This window comes from Mauremys mutica, chromosome 3, assembly GCF_020497125.1.
Source record: "Mauremys mutica isolate MM-2020 ecotype Southern chromosome 3, ASM2049712v1, whole genome shotgun sequence".
Lineage (NCBI taxonomy): Eukaryota > Metazoa > Chordata > Testudines > Geoemydidae > Mauremys > Mauremys mutica.
Genome location: NC_059074.1, coordinates 25,571,391 through 25,589,480, shown reverse-complemented (window position 1 = coordinate 25,589,480; position 18,090 = coordinate 25,571,391). Strand labels below are relative to the sequence as shown.

The window sequence follows — 18,090 nt, the reverse complement described above, 5'->3', positions numbered from 1 at the left end:
CTCAAGAGAAGCAATTACTTCAGCAATATTCTAAACCTGCCATCTTGGGGCAAACCACAGACTTCATTGCCTCAGAAACCTCTGCCACCACTTTTCCCACAGTCACCATTCCAACACCAAACAGGTTGGCCACAGAAGTGTAGCAGTCTGGGATAGCCAGCTTCCAGATCGCTATAGCAACTTGCTTCAGGACCAGCACGGCTGCCTCCATGTGTGTGTCTTGACATTGGAGAGTCGGGAAGCTGCTCACAAACCTCCAGAAATGTAGCTTTCTTCATGCAAAAGTTCTGGTCTCACTGCTGGTCATCCCATGTCTTCAAGATGATGTGGTCCCCCCAGTGTGTGCCTTTGGCCCAACTCCAGAAGCACCAGTCTACATAGGGGGTATCAATGACTGTACTGAGTGTTATGAGCAGCATCAGCCAGTTTGAGTCTTCTGTGTCTGTGTCCTCCTCCTGCTCCATCGTAAGCTCTGTCGGGTGCCTTTGGTGAGTCAGAAAATGTTGCCAAAATGTCCAGCATCATCTCTTGGAAGCTCTGCCCATTTCATAAAACAGGAGTGAAAGCACAATCCAGAAACAGGGTAACAAGCCTTTTGATTGTGGGGGAGGGAGGAATAGATGTAGTATACCTTTAGCAAAGCTTTTGTGACTGTCTTGCTTGACCATCTCATAAACAAACTAGACAAATGTAGCCTAGATGAACCTATTGTAAGCTGGGTACACAACTGATTGTAAAAGTGCACTCAGAGCAGAGTCCTGCAGGGATCTGGTTCTATTCAACATCTTCATAAATGATTTGGATAATGGCACAGAGGACATTTATAAAGTTTGCAGGCAAGCGCTTTGGAGAACAGGCTTAGAATTCAAAATGATCTTGACAAACTGGAGAAAGTGTCTTAAATAAATATGATGAAATTCAATAAGGAGAAATGCAAGATATTGTACTTAGGAAGGAATAATCAGTTGCACAAATACAAAATCGGAAATGTCTGCCTAGGGAGGAGTATTACAGAAAAGAATCTGGTGGTTGTAGTGGATTACAAACTAAATGTGATTCAATGATGAAATAGTGGTGCAAAAAAAGAAAACATCATTCTGGGATGTATTATTAGGATTGTTGTAAGCAAGACATGAGAAGTAATTCTTCCATACTATTCAGCACTGATAAAGCCTCATCTGGAGTACTGTGTCCACTTCTGGGCACCATACTGTAGAAAAATTGAAGAAAGGCAAAAGGAGAGCAACAAAAACATGATTAAACCTCTAGAATACATGACCTACAAAGAAAGATTGAAAAAAATGGGTTTGTTTAGCCTAGAGAAGAAAAGACTGATGGGGGACTTGATAGTCTTCAAGTACATAAAAGGTTGTTATAAAGAGGAGAATGATAAACTGTTCTACTTAACCACTGAAAATAGGATAAGAAGTAATGGGCTGAATCAAGGGAGATTTAGGTTAGACATCAGGGAAAAACTTCCTAACAGTAGGGGCAGTTAAGCACTGGAACAAATTATCTAGGGAGGTTGTGGAATTTCCATTGTTGGAGTTTTTAAGAACAAGTTAGACAAATGCCTGTCAGGGATGTTCTAGAAGATTATTCTTAATCTTGCCTCAGTGCAGGAGACTGGACTAGATGATTTATGAAGGTCCCCTCCAGTCATATGGCACCTCCTCCATATTGTCATCTCTGATTGTTGGCAGGACAGAGACCAAAATGACCTCATGGCAGGATGTGTTGGCAGGCTGTTCAAACTTCCTGTAATGTGCAGGGGGGGCAGTTGAGTTTTCCCACATTGCATCATGATCAAAGGGCTAGAGCAGTCACATTTCAGGAGGCATTAGGGAATCTGGGAAATAGCTAGTTTGATTTGTGGCTGCTTATTGCAATGTGAATGCCAGAGCCCCGTGTTCCAAGCTCAGGCTAGAAAATTCTTAACCTGGGGTTGCCCAGCCATGTAGATGCTCAAGCATTGGGTTCTCTAACATAGGGTCCACTGATCGAGTCCCACTAACCCTGCGCTTACATTGCAGGGTAGACATACCCACAGACCATTCTGCCTTGCTGCTCAGGACAAGTTATCTGTGGTGGTGGATGTTATGGCACTTGGAAGCCCCATAGCTGCAGAAGCTCACTGATGTCAGCGAATCTCCTTGTATGTCTGGTAATTGTCATTCTTTGCCTCATCCTTTTAACTGGGAGATGATATAAATATAAGGAGGTATTTGAGAGTGTTTGCGGTTTGGATCTGGCAGCCATTTAAACATTTTGCCTTCAGTTTCACATTTTTAAACATCCCATAAATTCCCATGAATAGCTAAACTGAGTTCTGGAGTTACCAGGATCTGGAGAGCACTGCAAACTACTGAGATGTATGGCAACGAAGGGTTTCAACTAGTATTCTTCATTGCAAGGCCTGTGAGCTAGTGGTGGCTCCCGTCGACCCGAAGTGTGGCTCCCTAAGTTCCCTCTAAGCTGCGCAGCCACGCAGCAGGCTATAAATAGCTGCACAGCAGCTCTAAAGGGTCTCGCAGCAGGGACCTGGAGAGGAGGGAGGTAGGGCTGAGTGGGAACTGGGGAGGGGAGCAAGTTGGGGCTTGCAGGGCTGCTGTGGGCCTCTCCCCTGGCCCTGGAGCTCCCTGTTGCCAGCAGGGGGCAGAGAGGCCCCTTCCCCGGAGCTCCCGTGCTTCCTGCCTGCAGGAGGGAGATAGGACCCCTTCCCCCAGAGCTCTGTGCCAGCAGGGAGAGGGCTGGGGGGAGTCCTCTGGCCCCAGCCCTGAGCCCCCTCCCGCACTCCAAACTCTTCATCCCCAACCCCACCCTGCAGCCCTCACCCCTGCATCCCAACCCTCTGCCTCAGCCCTGAGCCACCTCCTGCTCCCTGAACCCCCCAGCCAGAGTCCTCACCCCCGCACCCCACCCTTAACCCTACCCTGGGCCACCGCCCACACTCCGAAGCCCTCAGCCTCACCCCATTTGGCTCTCACATTGAGGGTTTTTTTGCCAAAGTGGCCCCCACTTCAAAAATAGTGAAGAACACTGGTTTAAACCAATTTTAAAGTCATTGGGCAAGATTTACCAGTCACCATTATTGTAACTTAATTGATTTGAATGAACTTTTACCCACTGACAATAGTGGTGAATTTGGCCCATGTTATGCAATGCCCAGAGGGCCCAAGGCAAGTTCTTTGGAGTCAGGGGCTCTGATAGGAGTTGAATGGGACTCAGAATGAAGAGCTGGTTTCATGCATCAGCATAGTATCTGAAACCCACATTCTGTATTAATCACACAATCTGAGCTGCGACACAAGGTGATGGAATGAAGGAACCTGTGAACCTTTCTGCTTTCTCTTCTCGTGCCATGCTCCATACTCAGCAGAATTGTCAGCAACGAGAGCTGTCCCGCTGCACCTCAGGCCCGGAAGAGAAGATGCATCTGAAAGCATCCAGTATTGCAATGCTTGCATTTAAATCCCTTTCAGCAATGGCAATCCCTTTGTGTACTGGACGCATTGACTGAGAGACAGGCCCAGGAATAGTTTATTATTGTAGATATCAAATCCTGGGCTACAAACACTGACCAGTGTGAAACCCTGTTCAAAAGTACTCCACAATCTGACATAGTGCTAGCCTGTTTCAGGAGGGATAAAAGAGAGAAAGAAGCAGCACAGATATAGAAAATCAAATAATTGCCTTTTAACGACAGTGATTATACATTAACTGCACAATAATGAATTTATTGTTGGGCTCAGGGTATGACTGAGAGCAACTAACCATGGAATGGCTTGCCAGCTGCAGTAATACATTCATAATCACATGGGGTCTTTAAATTGAGATTGAAGGAAAGAGATGCTCTGGTTCACCCACACGTAATTGGGCGTGATAATGCACACTTGTATAGTAGGGAAGCATAACTTACCCCATTGCAGGAATCATTGGGTAAAATTCTATGGCCTGTGTAATGCAAGATGTCAAACTAGGTGATCATATTGGTCTTAAAAATCTAAGAATCTGTGTTCTTTCTCTAAAAGGTTTTAGGCAACTAGCTGCTTAGAGAAGCTCATTAAAGAGGAATGAATCATTTAAAAAAACAAATATTATGAGTGTTTTCTTTTTCTCTGCAGCATCTGGGCTCTTACTAGCTCCATCAAATACGAGTTTTACCGCAAAATACTTGTATGGTATTTAATTTCCTCCTGTTCTCTCTGGACATGGAAGATGGATGTTATTGTGAATCAGATCATTTACAACCTGCTTCAGAATAGTTCTGTGAAGGCAGTGTGTATCCTTAATGCCCTCCCCCCACACCCAGCCCCAAAAGCCCCTCTTTAACCGTTTGAGGGTTAGCTATAGATCATATTACACTAATACATCTCAAATTGCTGTCATAACAATGTCCTATACTATGCAAAAGTGCCCACAGCCATTTCCATGTTTTCCTACACTAACTTGATAGTAGCAGCCCTTCCATTGTCATCAGTTGCAATTGTTTCTAATCATCTAGATACAACAATTCTTTGTATGAAAAATAATTTGCCATGATTCTGTCTTCTCCTCTTTGATCTGAAGGGGTATTTATCTCAAAAGTTTGAGCTATCTATTAGTCATAGTTACAGCGTGTTGAGCACTATAGTATTTAGGTTCCTGAACAAAGCAAGGAGGCACAAACTTAGCCAAAAATGGGTTTCTGGTGTTCAGTCTCTCTGTGTGTACAGCAGGTAAAAATTGCATTCTGGGAGTTGTGGCACTAGCTGATCTGAACGCATAGTTGCACAGATTCCCTCCAAAGTGGCAGTGTATCTGTGCATTAGCTTCTTGTCAGTTTTGGAAGGAATGCTATTTAAGCCACATTTTTAAACGTGACACATTAAGTGGCACCAGCCAAATAAAATGCATCTACAGCTGATGTGTCTATAAACCCTACATTTGGTCATGTAAACCATTTAACTTCTCAGGTAAACAGCTACTCACCCAAATGAAAATGTGATCTGTTCAGGCAGTTATGGGATTTTACATATTCACTGAGTCCATGGGCATTTTTTCCTGGTTGAAACGTACATAGGTACATTTGAAAATTTGGTCTTATGAAAGATCTCAACTCTCGGGTACCTTCAGATAATCCCTGTGCACAGCCTGTTTGCCAAGGGTGAAGGCTTAAAATGTGTCCCATAGTAATTATCTTGTAGTGTCAGGGTAATTTTCAAGGACCTGAGCAAAGCAGAATAACAAGATAACAATTGCTAGAGAATGGGGGAATGAATCAGAGAAAATAAGATCTGTGATCAATCTTTGCTCTAAATTAATGGGGAGGAGGGATAGCTCAGTGGTTTAAGCATTGGCCTCCTAAACCCAGAGTTGTGAGTTCAATCCTTGAGGGGGGGGATTGGTCCTGCTTTGAGCAGCAGGCTGGACTAGATGATCTGAGATCCCTTCCAACTCTAATAATCTATGATTCTAACCCCCACCCAAAGTTATGAGATTTGAAAAAGTTTGGTCATGCCATCTCTCCCCCTAGACATATATCCCACCTCAGCATTTCCCCATTCTGATGGGGACCAGCAGCAGATATACTGAAATATCACAAAAGGCTATTTTTGTGTTAGTTCCAGTGTGCAGAACAATCAGTAAATGCTGCAAATTTGGTATGATGTCCAGCCCAGCTTCTAAAGCTTTTGTTTGAGTAAGTGTGAAGAAGTATCCAAACTGCTTAACCTTTGGAAATTTGCTCATTTCTTATCATTTTACTTGATTGTTTTAGAAGCAATGCAGGCTGCATGCTAACCATTATTGTATCCATACAAATATAAAGCTAAATTTACAAAATGAGGCCTGTTAGCTATGCCTGCAAAATTTGTGCTTGCAACTATTTTATGTGCAAATATCTGTGGTTGCAGGTACAAATGGGCTAGTTAGATGTACGCATGTGCAAAAGTGCTTGCGCATGGCTTTGTACAGGAACATGCATTTGGATGGAGACTTTATGGGCTCAGCTTTGCCGTCAACCTTTGGCCCATTGGGGCTTATCTATGGCTTTCACCCATAAGCTAAGGAATCTTTAAATATGTCTGCCCTGTAACTTAGTTTAAAAGTTGTTTTGAAAGTTCTGTTATGGCTCATTTGACACAATTTATTTCAGATTTCCAATAACAAAATGCGCTGGTAGCAAAAAAGCTGCAGCTGTTTCTTTAACATAAAAAAAATATGAAAAACAATTGTGTGTTCTTGTTTGGCTGCCAAATACAATTATGTACTCTTGTCTTTCTGCTTAAGACACTTTGGGTGCTAATTTGACTAAATTAGCATGAGCTGCAGTGACTGCACCATCTTCTTTACACAAAACACAGAGGACACTAAAATTTGTTTGTTGTCTTTTGTTAGTTTTAACTCCCCTTCCCCAATACATTGAGGAGCTGTGAGAAACATTGGGGTTTAATTTGTAGAAATCTAGCCTCAATATTAAAAGTATGTTTGTCTCCCTTATATAGAACGTGAATCTTTAATTTCTTCGAAGATCCATCTGTGACTGGACCTGTATTCTGCTGGTTACTGATTGTCCTAAACACAGTAAAAAAGAATCTTCCTTAGATACTGAGGAGACACAGCAGCACCCAGCTTTTCAGAATGCTTAAAAGAACTGTCTAACACAGCTCTATTGGAGAAAAATCACAATCAGTAAGTGGTATAAATGGGGTTGAACTGACAGATTTGATTCCATTATGCATTCACTAATATCAAAACCCATTCCACCTAATAATCTGCCATTCAGTACTGATATCATTACTTATTTGTCGGGAAGATACTTACATAAAACCACACACACCCATTATGTCTTCTTTGTCTGCCGTTTTTTCTGTCCTTCTCTTATGTGCTTTTTATGATCCACCAATTGTGATCAAGCTCTTGGATTCTGTGTAACTCTGCAGGGTTTTTCATATAGTAATCGTCAACATTTACTGCTGCTATTGTATAATAACAATATATTGTGACATGTAATTAACATTGCTTGCTGTTCCATTGCTCATATGTTGTAAAATCTCAATAAAAATAAAAGTTCTCACTAGGCAAGCTGTGTAAATATCTTAGCTGACTAGCTCATGAAAAGGCAGGCTACCTCAACACTAATAAAACTTTGACACGACATATTTTGGAGTGTTTTTTCTTTTTTGCAGGAAAGTCTCATTTTTTCAACCTACTGACGTAGGCTACAGTCAACTGTGGCTGGTCTAAAAAATGCAACAGATAGATAGCAATATACCAGCAGGGCCAAATGCTGAGAACCTTATGCAATCAAATGCCTGAATATGATCTCAGTAAAAATTGAGTAAAGATGTCAGTGTTTGACTTATGATAAGGACGTTGTTCACGACCACTTCATTGGGTGCCTCCCATTCTCTTCATGTTTTTTTATCTGAATTAGAAGAAGAAAGCTACTACTACTCATTTAAGTTAACTATTGTGTGTTGTGCCTTAAGCCTTCATGGTAAAATTTTCCAATTGAGATGCTTAAAGTTATGCTTCTGAATCTATATATAGGCATGTAAATAAGTTGCTGGATTTTCAGAGGTGCTGATTACCTGTAATACCCATTTACTTTAATGGAGCTCAGCACTTCTGATAATTAGGCCATTCATTTAGGTACGGAAATATGTATTTGAGTGCATAATATTAAACTTTGAAAAACTCTGTTCTTAGCTTTTGAGGAAGAAAGATTGATGAAAGAGCTCTCCATCTTTCTCAATAACAGTGGATAATTCCTCTCCACCTAAAATCTGTCTGCTCATTGGCAAAGACATATTGAAACACCTGACAATTATAGTTATTGTAGGTGAGGGTGTGTGCGTGTGTGTGCGGTGAGGAGACATAGGAGAGAAAGTTCACAATTTAGATTGTGTGGCTATGATCAGAAAGCATAGGAGTGACTTACCTATTCAACAGAGCTGTTCTATATGTATGCACGGTGGTCTATTTGTTTAGCTTAGTGACAGTTATATTTTAACTACTTATTACACTTGTAAGCACTGCAGAGCCAGCCCAGCTATAGGAGAGTAAAGTGACTTCTATTCTGACTCATGCGTCATCAACAGAATTGATACGTTCCAGCTGCAGAATCTTTATCTCTGGTGATAATGAGGCAGAGAGGACAGCTTGACTTTGGGTGAATTTGCAGCATTGGAAGAATTAGGGCTAGTCTACATGGGACAATTATACTGGCATAAGAACATAAGAGCTACCATGGTCCTTCTTTCCCAGTATCCTTATCTCTTACAGTGGCCCATACCAGAGCTTCAGGGGGACTGTACAGAACAGGGCAATTTTGGAGTGATCTATCCCTGTCTTCCACTCCTGGCTTCTGATAATCAGAGGTTTAGGGTTGCTGCAACCATGGGGTTGCATCCCTGACCATCTTGGCTAATAGTCATTGACAAACCTAGCCTCCACAATCCAGTTCTTTATTATTATTATTTTTGTTTTTAAATCCAGTAATACTTTGTGCAATCACAACAGCCCATAGCAATGAATTCAACAGGCTAGTTGTGCACTGAGTGAAGAAGTATTTCCTCTTGTTTGTATTAAACGTGCTGCCTATTAATTTCATTGGATGACCCCTGGTTTTTGTTTTGCATGACAGAGTAAATAACTCTTCGCTAGTCACTTTTTCCACACCATTCATGATTTTATAGACCTCTAGCGTATTCCCCCTTAGTTTCTAAGTTGAACAGCCGTAATTTTTTTACTCTCTCCTCATATGGGAGCATTTTTGTTGCCCTTTCCATTTCCGTTGTATTCTTTTTGAGATGGGGCAACCAGAACCAGACATGGTATTCAAGGTGTGGATGCATTACAGATGTATATAGTGGAATTATGATCCTTTTCTGGTATAACCCCTTTGGGGTTTAGAGAGCATGGCCCCTTTAAATCTTTGCATTCAGGGGTGGAAGGCTGATTTTTCCAGGAAGAGGAACTTCTGTTTGGTGGGTGGTAAGAGTGTAGAGAGAGTGGGAGTGAGAAGGTGTGTGTGTGTGTGGAGCTCCAGGCAGAAGACCTACAGCAAGCAGGCCCTCACATAGGGAAGCAGCTGAGAACCTGCCTGAAGCCTGGAGAGACAGAGCAACCAACCAGGGATGCCCCAGGACAGGGACCAGGAAGAGCACTGTGCCAAGGAGGAATCACTTGAGAAGGACAAACTGAAGCTAGAAAAAGTATCACTGCTGCCCAGAGCCATATGGGGCTTATGACTTTGTATTTGGAATAAGGAGGGAGGCTGAAGCTAGTTAAGTGGGGAGATTGTTGCTCTGTGTGGGTTTGCAGAGAGCGTCAGAAGAAGGCACCAGATGGGTTTGTTGGGGAAGTTTACTGGCACTGAAGACGACCACGAGCTCCCAAGACTCATTGCCAGACTGGAACTCTGCCTGCCCAGGACTCCTGAACTCTGAGTGCAGACACTTTGCTTGGTGTCTGCCCTTGCAGACTGAAGTACCATTGGCCCTGCAGGGCCTTGTGTTGAATGTAACCCTGTTTTACTGCTCCCCCTATATTTCCCCGTGTTGTTTTTCTCCACTCATCCCTCAGTGATTAAATATTTCCCTTTCTTCTATCCATTGTACTTTTCCTGTGGGTGAGTGTATTCACTCTGGGGAATTTGGAACAAGTGCCCCTGAGGCAGAAGGGACTTTCCCGGCTGCGTTCCTGCACGTCTTTCCTTCGCCAGAGCTGCTGCAGAGGAGACTCCATCTTGGCCACTAAAGTTACACTGTCTTATTTTTTATCCCTTTCCTATTATTTCCTAGCATACGGTTAGCATTTTTTACTGCTGCTGTGCATTGAGTGGAAGTTTTCAGAGAACTATCTATGATGACGCAAAGATCTTTCTTAGATGACAATAATTTGGAACCCATCATTGTATAAACTATGGTGTGAATTTAAACCACTATAGTTAACTGGTATAACTCCCTGTGTGGACGCTTTTATTCTGGAATAAGAGTTTCGCTACAAGAAGTTATACCAATACAACAATAGTGGTTTAATTATACTGGTACAATAATACCCATATAACTAGCCTCAAGTATCAGAGGGGTAGCCGTGTTAGTCTGGATCTTGCATCCGAAGAAGTGGGTATTCACCCACGAAAGCTCATGCTGCAAAACGTCTGTTAGTCTATAAGGTGCCACAGGATTCTTTGCTGCTTTTACATATAACTAGCGAAACTTCCATGAAGATAAGCCTTTAGAAACAAACAAAACCAAAACCAAACCAGAACAAAAACAAAACATACCCCACCTTTTTCACTTATACATTGACATAATGTGATCTGGATTGAGAAACAGTGAACATGAAATTCAACAAAGGCTTTAAAAAAAAAAACCCAACAGAGCCACTTTTTAGATTATAGTAGGCACATTCCCTCTTCACTCTTCTATAGTAGTGCTATTTGGACCAGATCCCTTCCTGTTGTAAATCGGCATGGGGCCATTTGATTTCAGTGGAGCTAAACTAGTTTACAGCATCTTAGGATCCAGGCCTTTGTCTTTTCCGACTCAGGTTACACTAGGGTTGAATGATGAGATGACACAAATCTAATTTTCTATCCACAAATGAATTTTTTGGGTTACTCATCCATGATGGTTTTCCATCACTTTTTAATAAATTGCTGATAACCAAGCCATTTGGTTAATTCAAAACTACCAGCCTATATTATAAATCAGTAGCGTGCAAGCCAAAAAAGGGAAATACTCAAGAAATGTCAGTTTCTGAAGGATCTATCCAAGTTACCAGCCACATCAGAAATAAACAGTGCTTCATCAATACTGCTTCATTATACATTGGCCTTCAAAGGCAGTTGAACTATTTTTATTCCCTGTACTCTATTTGCACTCTCCACTGGACAAATGTTAGGAATATGCTGGTGCTTACTCATATGCCACTTGGGAAGCCGCAGCTACAGTGGGAACAGCAAAGAAGTAGTTACTCTTGCGGATAAACATGCTCAGCAAAGTTAAAAAAAACAAACGTTTTTTATGTTACAAAGAACCTATTTTTGCTTTGTGTCATCCATGAAGTGGGGAAGTCTTTATAATAGACATAGTATTCTTGCCATGTGGGATAAAGTGTTTTTAGAGCTGTTGTTATTAATTATAAGTATTACAGTGGCACCTAAATTCCCCAGCTGAAATCATATTCCCATTATGGTAGACACTGCACATACACGTATAGTAAGAGGCAGTTCCTGCCCTGAAAAGCTTACAATAATAAACTATTTTACTACATTTTTAAATTTATATTATGTTGTTAATGATGTTAGCAAGCCTACAGCATTGGATCAGTGCCTATTTATTATTTTAAATTGAAATAAATAAAATAAAAATCTAAATAAACTATTTGTAAACTGACACTTTGTGAAGTACAACCCCATTTAACTCAACTCTGTTCACACAAAGGCTGAGGTTTATAAAGTTGCCTAAGGGACTTGGAAGACAATGAATGACAATCTGATATCTGAATGTCCTATACAATGTTGAAAATCTCAGCCTAGGTCTCTAGATATGCTGTAGTTATCTGGCCAGCTAGAATTACAGTAAAGCTATGAAGCACATTTGACACACTCTTGATTGGGTACTCAAAGACTGGCTGCCACTGGGCAAACTGGCCCTAAAGAGGGGATGTGGGGGGGAGGTTAACTGTGTTTTTGCCAGATTTGGCTTGCCTCCCCAAGGCAATGAGTGAAGTCATTTGACAAAGGGTCAGGTGATGAGGAGCCAGGACTGCTGGGAGGTAAAGAACAGAACTGAGAGAGAAAAATGGGGGAGGTGAAGATGTTTAGGAGCCCAGCCTAGAGGAATGCCAGCTTTTTCTTCTGTAAAAAGAGTGGGAGAGCATCTCAGAAGAATAGTATTTCAGGAAAAGGCCCTGGGAAGGAGTAGCAAGACAGGCTGAAGCTATGGGTGCAACTGGCCCGCTTCTTAGATATTGTTTCATTCACTGTGAATGAAGCTGAATACAGGTTACATTGAACAAACAAACCTTCATTAAATTCTGTGCGCTGCTCTGTCCATATTGTTGAGTTGCTTCCAGCTTCCTGTGTTTCCTGTTCTCATGGTGTCCCATCATTCAATGACTTCCCCTCCAGGGATCATGGGCCCTCTGACTCTAGTTTCACTGATCATGGTACATCTCCCTTGTTTACAAACATTTTAATGTAAACCTTAAAAACACGTAATTGATGCCCAGATGCTACCCCGTGTCCCTTCAGCCAGAGGTTGCTAAGCCGTAGCTGAGCTGGAGTCCTATCTTTACCACATACTCTGCTAGTTACATACTTTGGTCTCCTCAACAGGCAACCACACCTGGAGTGACTTATCACTGTCTAACTGTCACCTGTCTTCGAGTTTAGTAAACTAGTTCTTTGCGGAGTCTCAAACCCCTCCCTGTGAGGGTTGGTTCTCTGTATTTCTGTTCTGAGCTCTATATTTCTGTAGGCTTTCTTAGGGTGTTGTCTGCTGTCTAGTTAGTGCCTCCTGTTCATTTGGATCACTTGGGTCTCTTGTGTAGTCATGTTATGTGACCTGAGTGCCACTGCATCCCTCATGATTCCTTTCATCCACTCCTTCTGGTGTCTCGCTAATGGCTGGATCCTCACAGGAGTGCCTGTCTCAAGGGCTGGTAAGTCCTTGATTGACCTGTCATATTATAGTGACTGTCTTCTCTGTTTTCTTGCATCTCCTCTCAGTGGTATCTCTTGCCTTCTGGCTGCAACAGGTCTTCCCTCGCAGGTATGGTCCTTCCATTGATCAGTGCCTGTTCTGGACTTCTTTGGCACTCCTGTGATGTGGTATTCCTGTGTGCCAAAAATGCTAACAAGGGTATACCGCTGTTTATCCCTGACAGGGCTTTGCTGGTTCAAGTCCCCCTTTCTGTTTGAGGGATAGAAGGGCTTTAAACAAGGAGTGATGTTTCTCATTGGAGTGCCCTCACCACTGATCTATGGATTATTCTGATGTGAGCCTTCCTCAGTCTCTCTTGTTCAAGGTGTTCCACTTTGTATAAAGAATTAAAGAGTCATGGGAGTAGAAGGACTGGATCCTGGGTCTCCCACTTCCTAGCTGGGTGCTTTAATCACCAGGCTAGAAAGTTAGTCTCTTGCTCATGTTCCTCCCGTCACTGCCTCAAACTGACTCTTTATTTACACTTCAATGATGCTTAATGACACTTCAACAGTAGACAGAGGGAGCCATGCACCAGAATATCCCTTAGTGCAGTGGTTAGGGCACCCCCTTGAGAAACAGCAGTAGGACCTGGATTGGGAATCTTTTACATACCAGGTGAGCACTCTAACTACTACTGGACTCCAAGTTCTGAGCAAGGTGCTCCTCCTCACTACTTACTACAAAATGGTATTGGTGCCTAACTCCAAGAGAGGGTTTGCAGCTCAGAACCCCACACAGAAAGTTGCCACTCTCCAGCCCAGACTTAAGAAGTGCTGAACTTCCTGAGGGGGTGAGCTTAGGACACATCCCTCTCCTTGGTGTCTCCCATGGGCTAGTTTAGCTTGCTGGCTGTTGTGAATCCCATTCTTAGGCACTTATTTTCCTCCATTCATTGTATAGGAAGCCTTAACCCCCAGCTCAGGCTTCATGAATCCTGCAGTTCTATAGGCACCTGAAAGTTAGGTATGGTGATGCTAACCATCACAACTCCTAAGTTCCTTTGTGACTCTAGCTCTTAGAACAGTGGTCCCCAACCTTTTCCGTCTGGCAACTGCCAGACAATGAGCCACGGAGGACTGTGGTGGCAGACGAGCATCCGCTGAAATTCCAACGACAAGCGGCAAAGTCAACTGGCGTCACCACCAAAATGCCGCCGACAAGCAGCAGCATCCAGAGGCGTCGCCGCCCATTTTTGGCGGTATTTCGGCGGCAACACCTCTGGGTGATGCAGCTTGTTGGTGGCATTTCAGCAGATGCTCATCCGCCGGCCAGTACGCGACCACACTTAGATGCCCCGGTGGGCACCATGGCACCTGTGGACACCGCATTGGGGACCCCTGTCTTAGAGGATGTTTCCTGCCTCTTGGCAGTGTAACAGTTGCTGCAGCAGGAAAGCGTGCATTCTCTTAACTTACTGTTGTATGTTCAGGGGTGGTTGCTACTCTTTTCCTAACGAAAATATGTAGGAGAGGCTCTGGCAATGGCCTGGAAACCCAATATGAGTGAGTAGCCAACTAGCATTCACCACTTTGCCAAAGAGGCCAACAGCACATAAGATGGGTCTGAGGGTTGTTTAGGCGCAAGCAGGCAGCTAAGGAGAGGTGTGCAGTGTTACCAACTTTTGAAACTTTATTGTGATCCTTGCAATATTTGGTGTGTCTCGTACATCACCAGCTCTTGCAGTGATGTGATTGTGAGACTCTTAGCTTTCATTTTTTTTAAAGTAAGTTTCTAACCCTCAGACTTCAGAGAAGTTTGAAAATGTGAACCCCAAAGGCTCCAAATCCTAAGGTAAATAAAAAGAACAATAGTTTGTGATTTTTAAATCAGTCTCCTGATTTTTGGACCCTGACAAATGATTTCTGTACACTTGGGATTGGCAATATTGTGAGAGGTAGGCTGAAGAAGGCAGGGGGCAGAGTTGGCAGATGAGACTGCTATGTAGATTCCAAGGCCAGAAGGGATCATTTAGTCTGGCCTGCTGTATAACACAGGCCACAGAACTTTTCCAAACTATTTCTTAGAGCAGATCTTTTAGGAAAAAATGCAATCTTGATTTAAAAATACTTCATCATGATGGATTCGCCATCACTTTTGGTAAGTCATTCCAGTGGTTAATAACTCTCACTGTGAAAAACATATGCTTTATTTCCAGTTGAAATTTGTCCAGCTTCAATGTCCAGTCATTGGATCATATTATACTTTTCTCTGCCACATTGAAGAGGCCATTATTACATTTTTGTTCCCCATATAGGTACTTATGGACTAATCAAGTTACCCCTTTACCTTCTGTTCATTAAGATAAATAGATTGAGTTTCTTGAGTCTGTCACTATAAGGCATGTTTTCTAATCTTTTAATCATTGTTGTGGCTCTTCTCTGAACCTTCTCTTTTTTCTTAACATACTTCATGAATACTGGGCACCTGAACTGGATACAGTTTCCAGCAGCAGCTGCACCAGTGCCAATTACAGAGGTAAAATAACCTCTCTACTCCTACTCAAGATTCTCCTGTTTATGAATCCAAGGTCTGAATTAGCCCTTTGGCCATAGCTTCGCACTGGGGGCTCAGTTTAATCTGATTATCCACCATGAACCCCAAATCTTTTTCAAGGGTCACTGCTTCCCAGGGTAGAGTCCCCCATCCTGTAAGCATGACCTACATTCTTTGTTCCTAGATGTACACATTTACGTTCAGCCATATTAAAAAACATATTGTTTGATTGAGCCCAGCTGACCAAGGGATCCAGATCGCTCTGTATCAGTGGCCTGTCTTATTCGTTATTTACCACTTCCATCATTTATCAATTTTCTCCCCTAAAAATGTATTGAACCTTGAACCAGACTGAATACAAGGAGGTCCCTGGTTCCCTCCAAACACGTTGCAAATTCCATTATAATGTAGCTCTGAAATGTACTAGCTGTACGTATCTAACCTCTTCATAAGAAATGCTGCTCAAGACATAAAATCAGTTGAGAAGGGCACTTAAAAGAATTGTGAACTGTGTGTCATTCATGAGGTAACGTAATTAAGATAAATTAAAATCACCAGATATGCAGATTTTGTGTGTGTGTGTGTGTGTTGCCGTCCACCAAGCCTAGAGTTTATCAGGAAATCTGAACAGAATTGTTCCTACTAGTGCTTAAATAACTAGAGTCCTGGTTCTGGGCTGAACTGAGCACATAAATGCTGGATTTATGCCATTTCTGCACCTCCCAGTTTCTGGGACTGCCAGGGGATGGTTTGACCCCTCAAAGTAAGTTACAGCAACTGTAACATCTGATCTAACTACTCCATGTCTACAGTGGTCCCCCAGAGACCTGTAAGGATCAGATTGCAAGACTGGGGCCTAATTTTGTACCTTAACCTCCTTTCTTGTACTTTGCAAATTAACCCATATCTGCCAGAACTACTTATGAAATCCAAAATCTTTCAAACAGCTACTGTTTTCTTTACTTTGAAGGAGAACCTGACTGAAAATTCTTTCATTTTTTTCTGCATCAGGAAAAAGCAGTTCTCAACCAGTGACAATTTGAAGTATCATTATTTCATGAACTATAAGAGTTAGAGAAACCAGCTATGTCAGCTTAGACAATTGGGATTCTATATTTGGGGGTGGGGTATTATAAAAAATATAATGGAAAAACTGTGTGTGTGTGTGTGTGTGTGTGTGTGAGAGAGAGAGAACAATTTATATCTAGCCTTTTGCAGGACATTGGAACCTAAAACCTAAACTTTTTAATATACAGAAAACCTATTTTAAATATCTGCATCCAAATATTTCCGTGAATGTGAAGCCTGTAGGTGGTCATTAAAACAACCTGGAGTTAGAAGAGGAGGGATATGGAAAACTATTTCAATAAATATTGTTTAACACCAAAGTAAAATAGCATGGTAAGTGGTGGTATAGAGATTTTATAGGTACTGCCTGGAGATGACTTGCATAACTCACCAGTTAGGGTGACCAGATAGCAAGTGTGAAAAATCGGGACGGGGGTGGGGGATAATAGGTGCCTATATAAGAAAAAGCCCCAAATGTCAGGACTGTCCCTATAAATTTGGGACATTTGGTCACCCTACTTTCAATACTTGTGCACAATGTAGCTCTCCTTCCAATAAAAGCATTATACCCTGCAAACACTACAATATTAATGTTTATATTTCTTAAATCCATTTACAGTTAGTCTAATTATTTAAAAGCAATTGGCTTCACTTATGGAACTCATGTGAACAGCTTATTCAATTATAGTTGACCGTGTCTGTTTATCATTTATCTCTCTTTGTATTTTTAATACATGTGTCATCATTTGCATCTAGCTATCATGTAGGCAATGTATTTTTGAAAATTACAGAGGTGTTTGGATCAGTAGTTTGGTTTGGACACATATCAAACAAATGAATAAAAGATAATATAAATAATAACAGGCACAAACAATGAGGTATAATCAAAGGTTACATTTTCAAAAGTAACTACTGAATCTGGGTTCTTTGGTTGAGACACCATAAAGAAATCTTTAGTAACATCCTGGCTCCATTGAAGTCATAGGGGGTTTATTAACTTCAGTGGTGTCATGATCTCACCCATTAATTTACATGTTAGTTGATCAGCACTTTCAGCTGGTGTTTAAAGTTGCACATTCAAAATGGAGACACCCAAAATCACTAGTCCACGAATCCAGCGTTTTAGTTATACAACAGCATGCTTACACTTTCTGCAGTAATATAAGGAGAGCTGAATGTAGCTTGTGATTATAAAAGCCACTGGAGCACTTTAAAGGGACCATACCATAGCTTAAGGATGACTTCACAGCCCATCAGTTATAATCCATCAACTAAATGGACTTAAAATTATCATGTCAACAGATTCAGCTGATTTCTATCACCAATGGGAAGCTCATTTTCTCTTTTGGCTTTCAACAGAGTTTTAATTTAAAAAAAGAGCTTTAGAACCATCTGGCTTATAAACAGTAAGCAAATAACACTTCTTCCTGATTGATTGAGCATAACCTCAGGTAAATGTAGCATGACCAGTTAATTGAAAATTGTTTTTCATTTTGAATTTGCTCTGGGCTAGCCAATGATAAATAATTATTTCACCTGGCTCACTTCACATTATACACTCTTCATGCCCAACCGTTTTTTTTTTTACAAAAAATAAAACAGTTGTCTTTATTAATAATATTTTTATGTACTGATGCTTGATTCCCCTACTTTATAGTTATTCTTTACTTTTGATTTGCACTCATACAGACAGATGGAAGGCAAAGTATTACATCTACACTTCCTAACTGCCCTCAGGAGTATTCTTTATTGAAAGATGTTGAGAGAACTAAAGGAAACACTTGACTGAACTACACTGGAATAGGTGCCATATCTTGGAGAGGTATGT

General features: G+C 41.7%; 1 protein-coding gene across 1 annotated transcript in view; it reads left to right on the top strand.

The window, feature by feature from the left end:
* The window catches only part of KCNS3 (potassium voltage-gated channel modifier subfamily S member 3), a 71,898-nt gene extending 69,765 nt beyond the window's left edge, over window positions 1-2,133 (top strand). Inside the window, exon 7 of the transcript XR_006577775.1 lies at window positions 2,034-2,133. The gene's annotated coding sequence lies outside the window, so the exon portion shown is untranslated. The remainder of the gene's footprint in view (window positions 1-2,033) is intronic.
* Window positions 2,134-18,090: the final 15,957 nt, after the last annotated feature.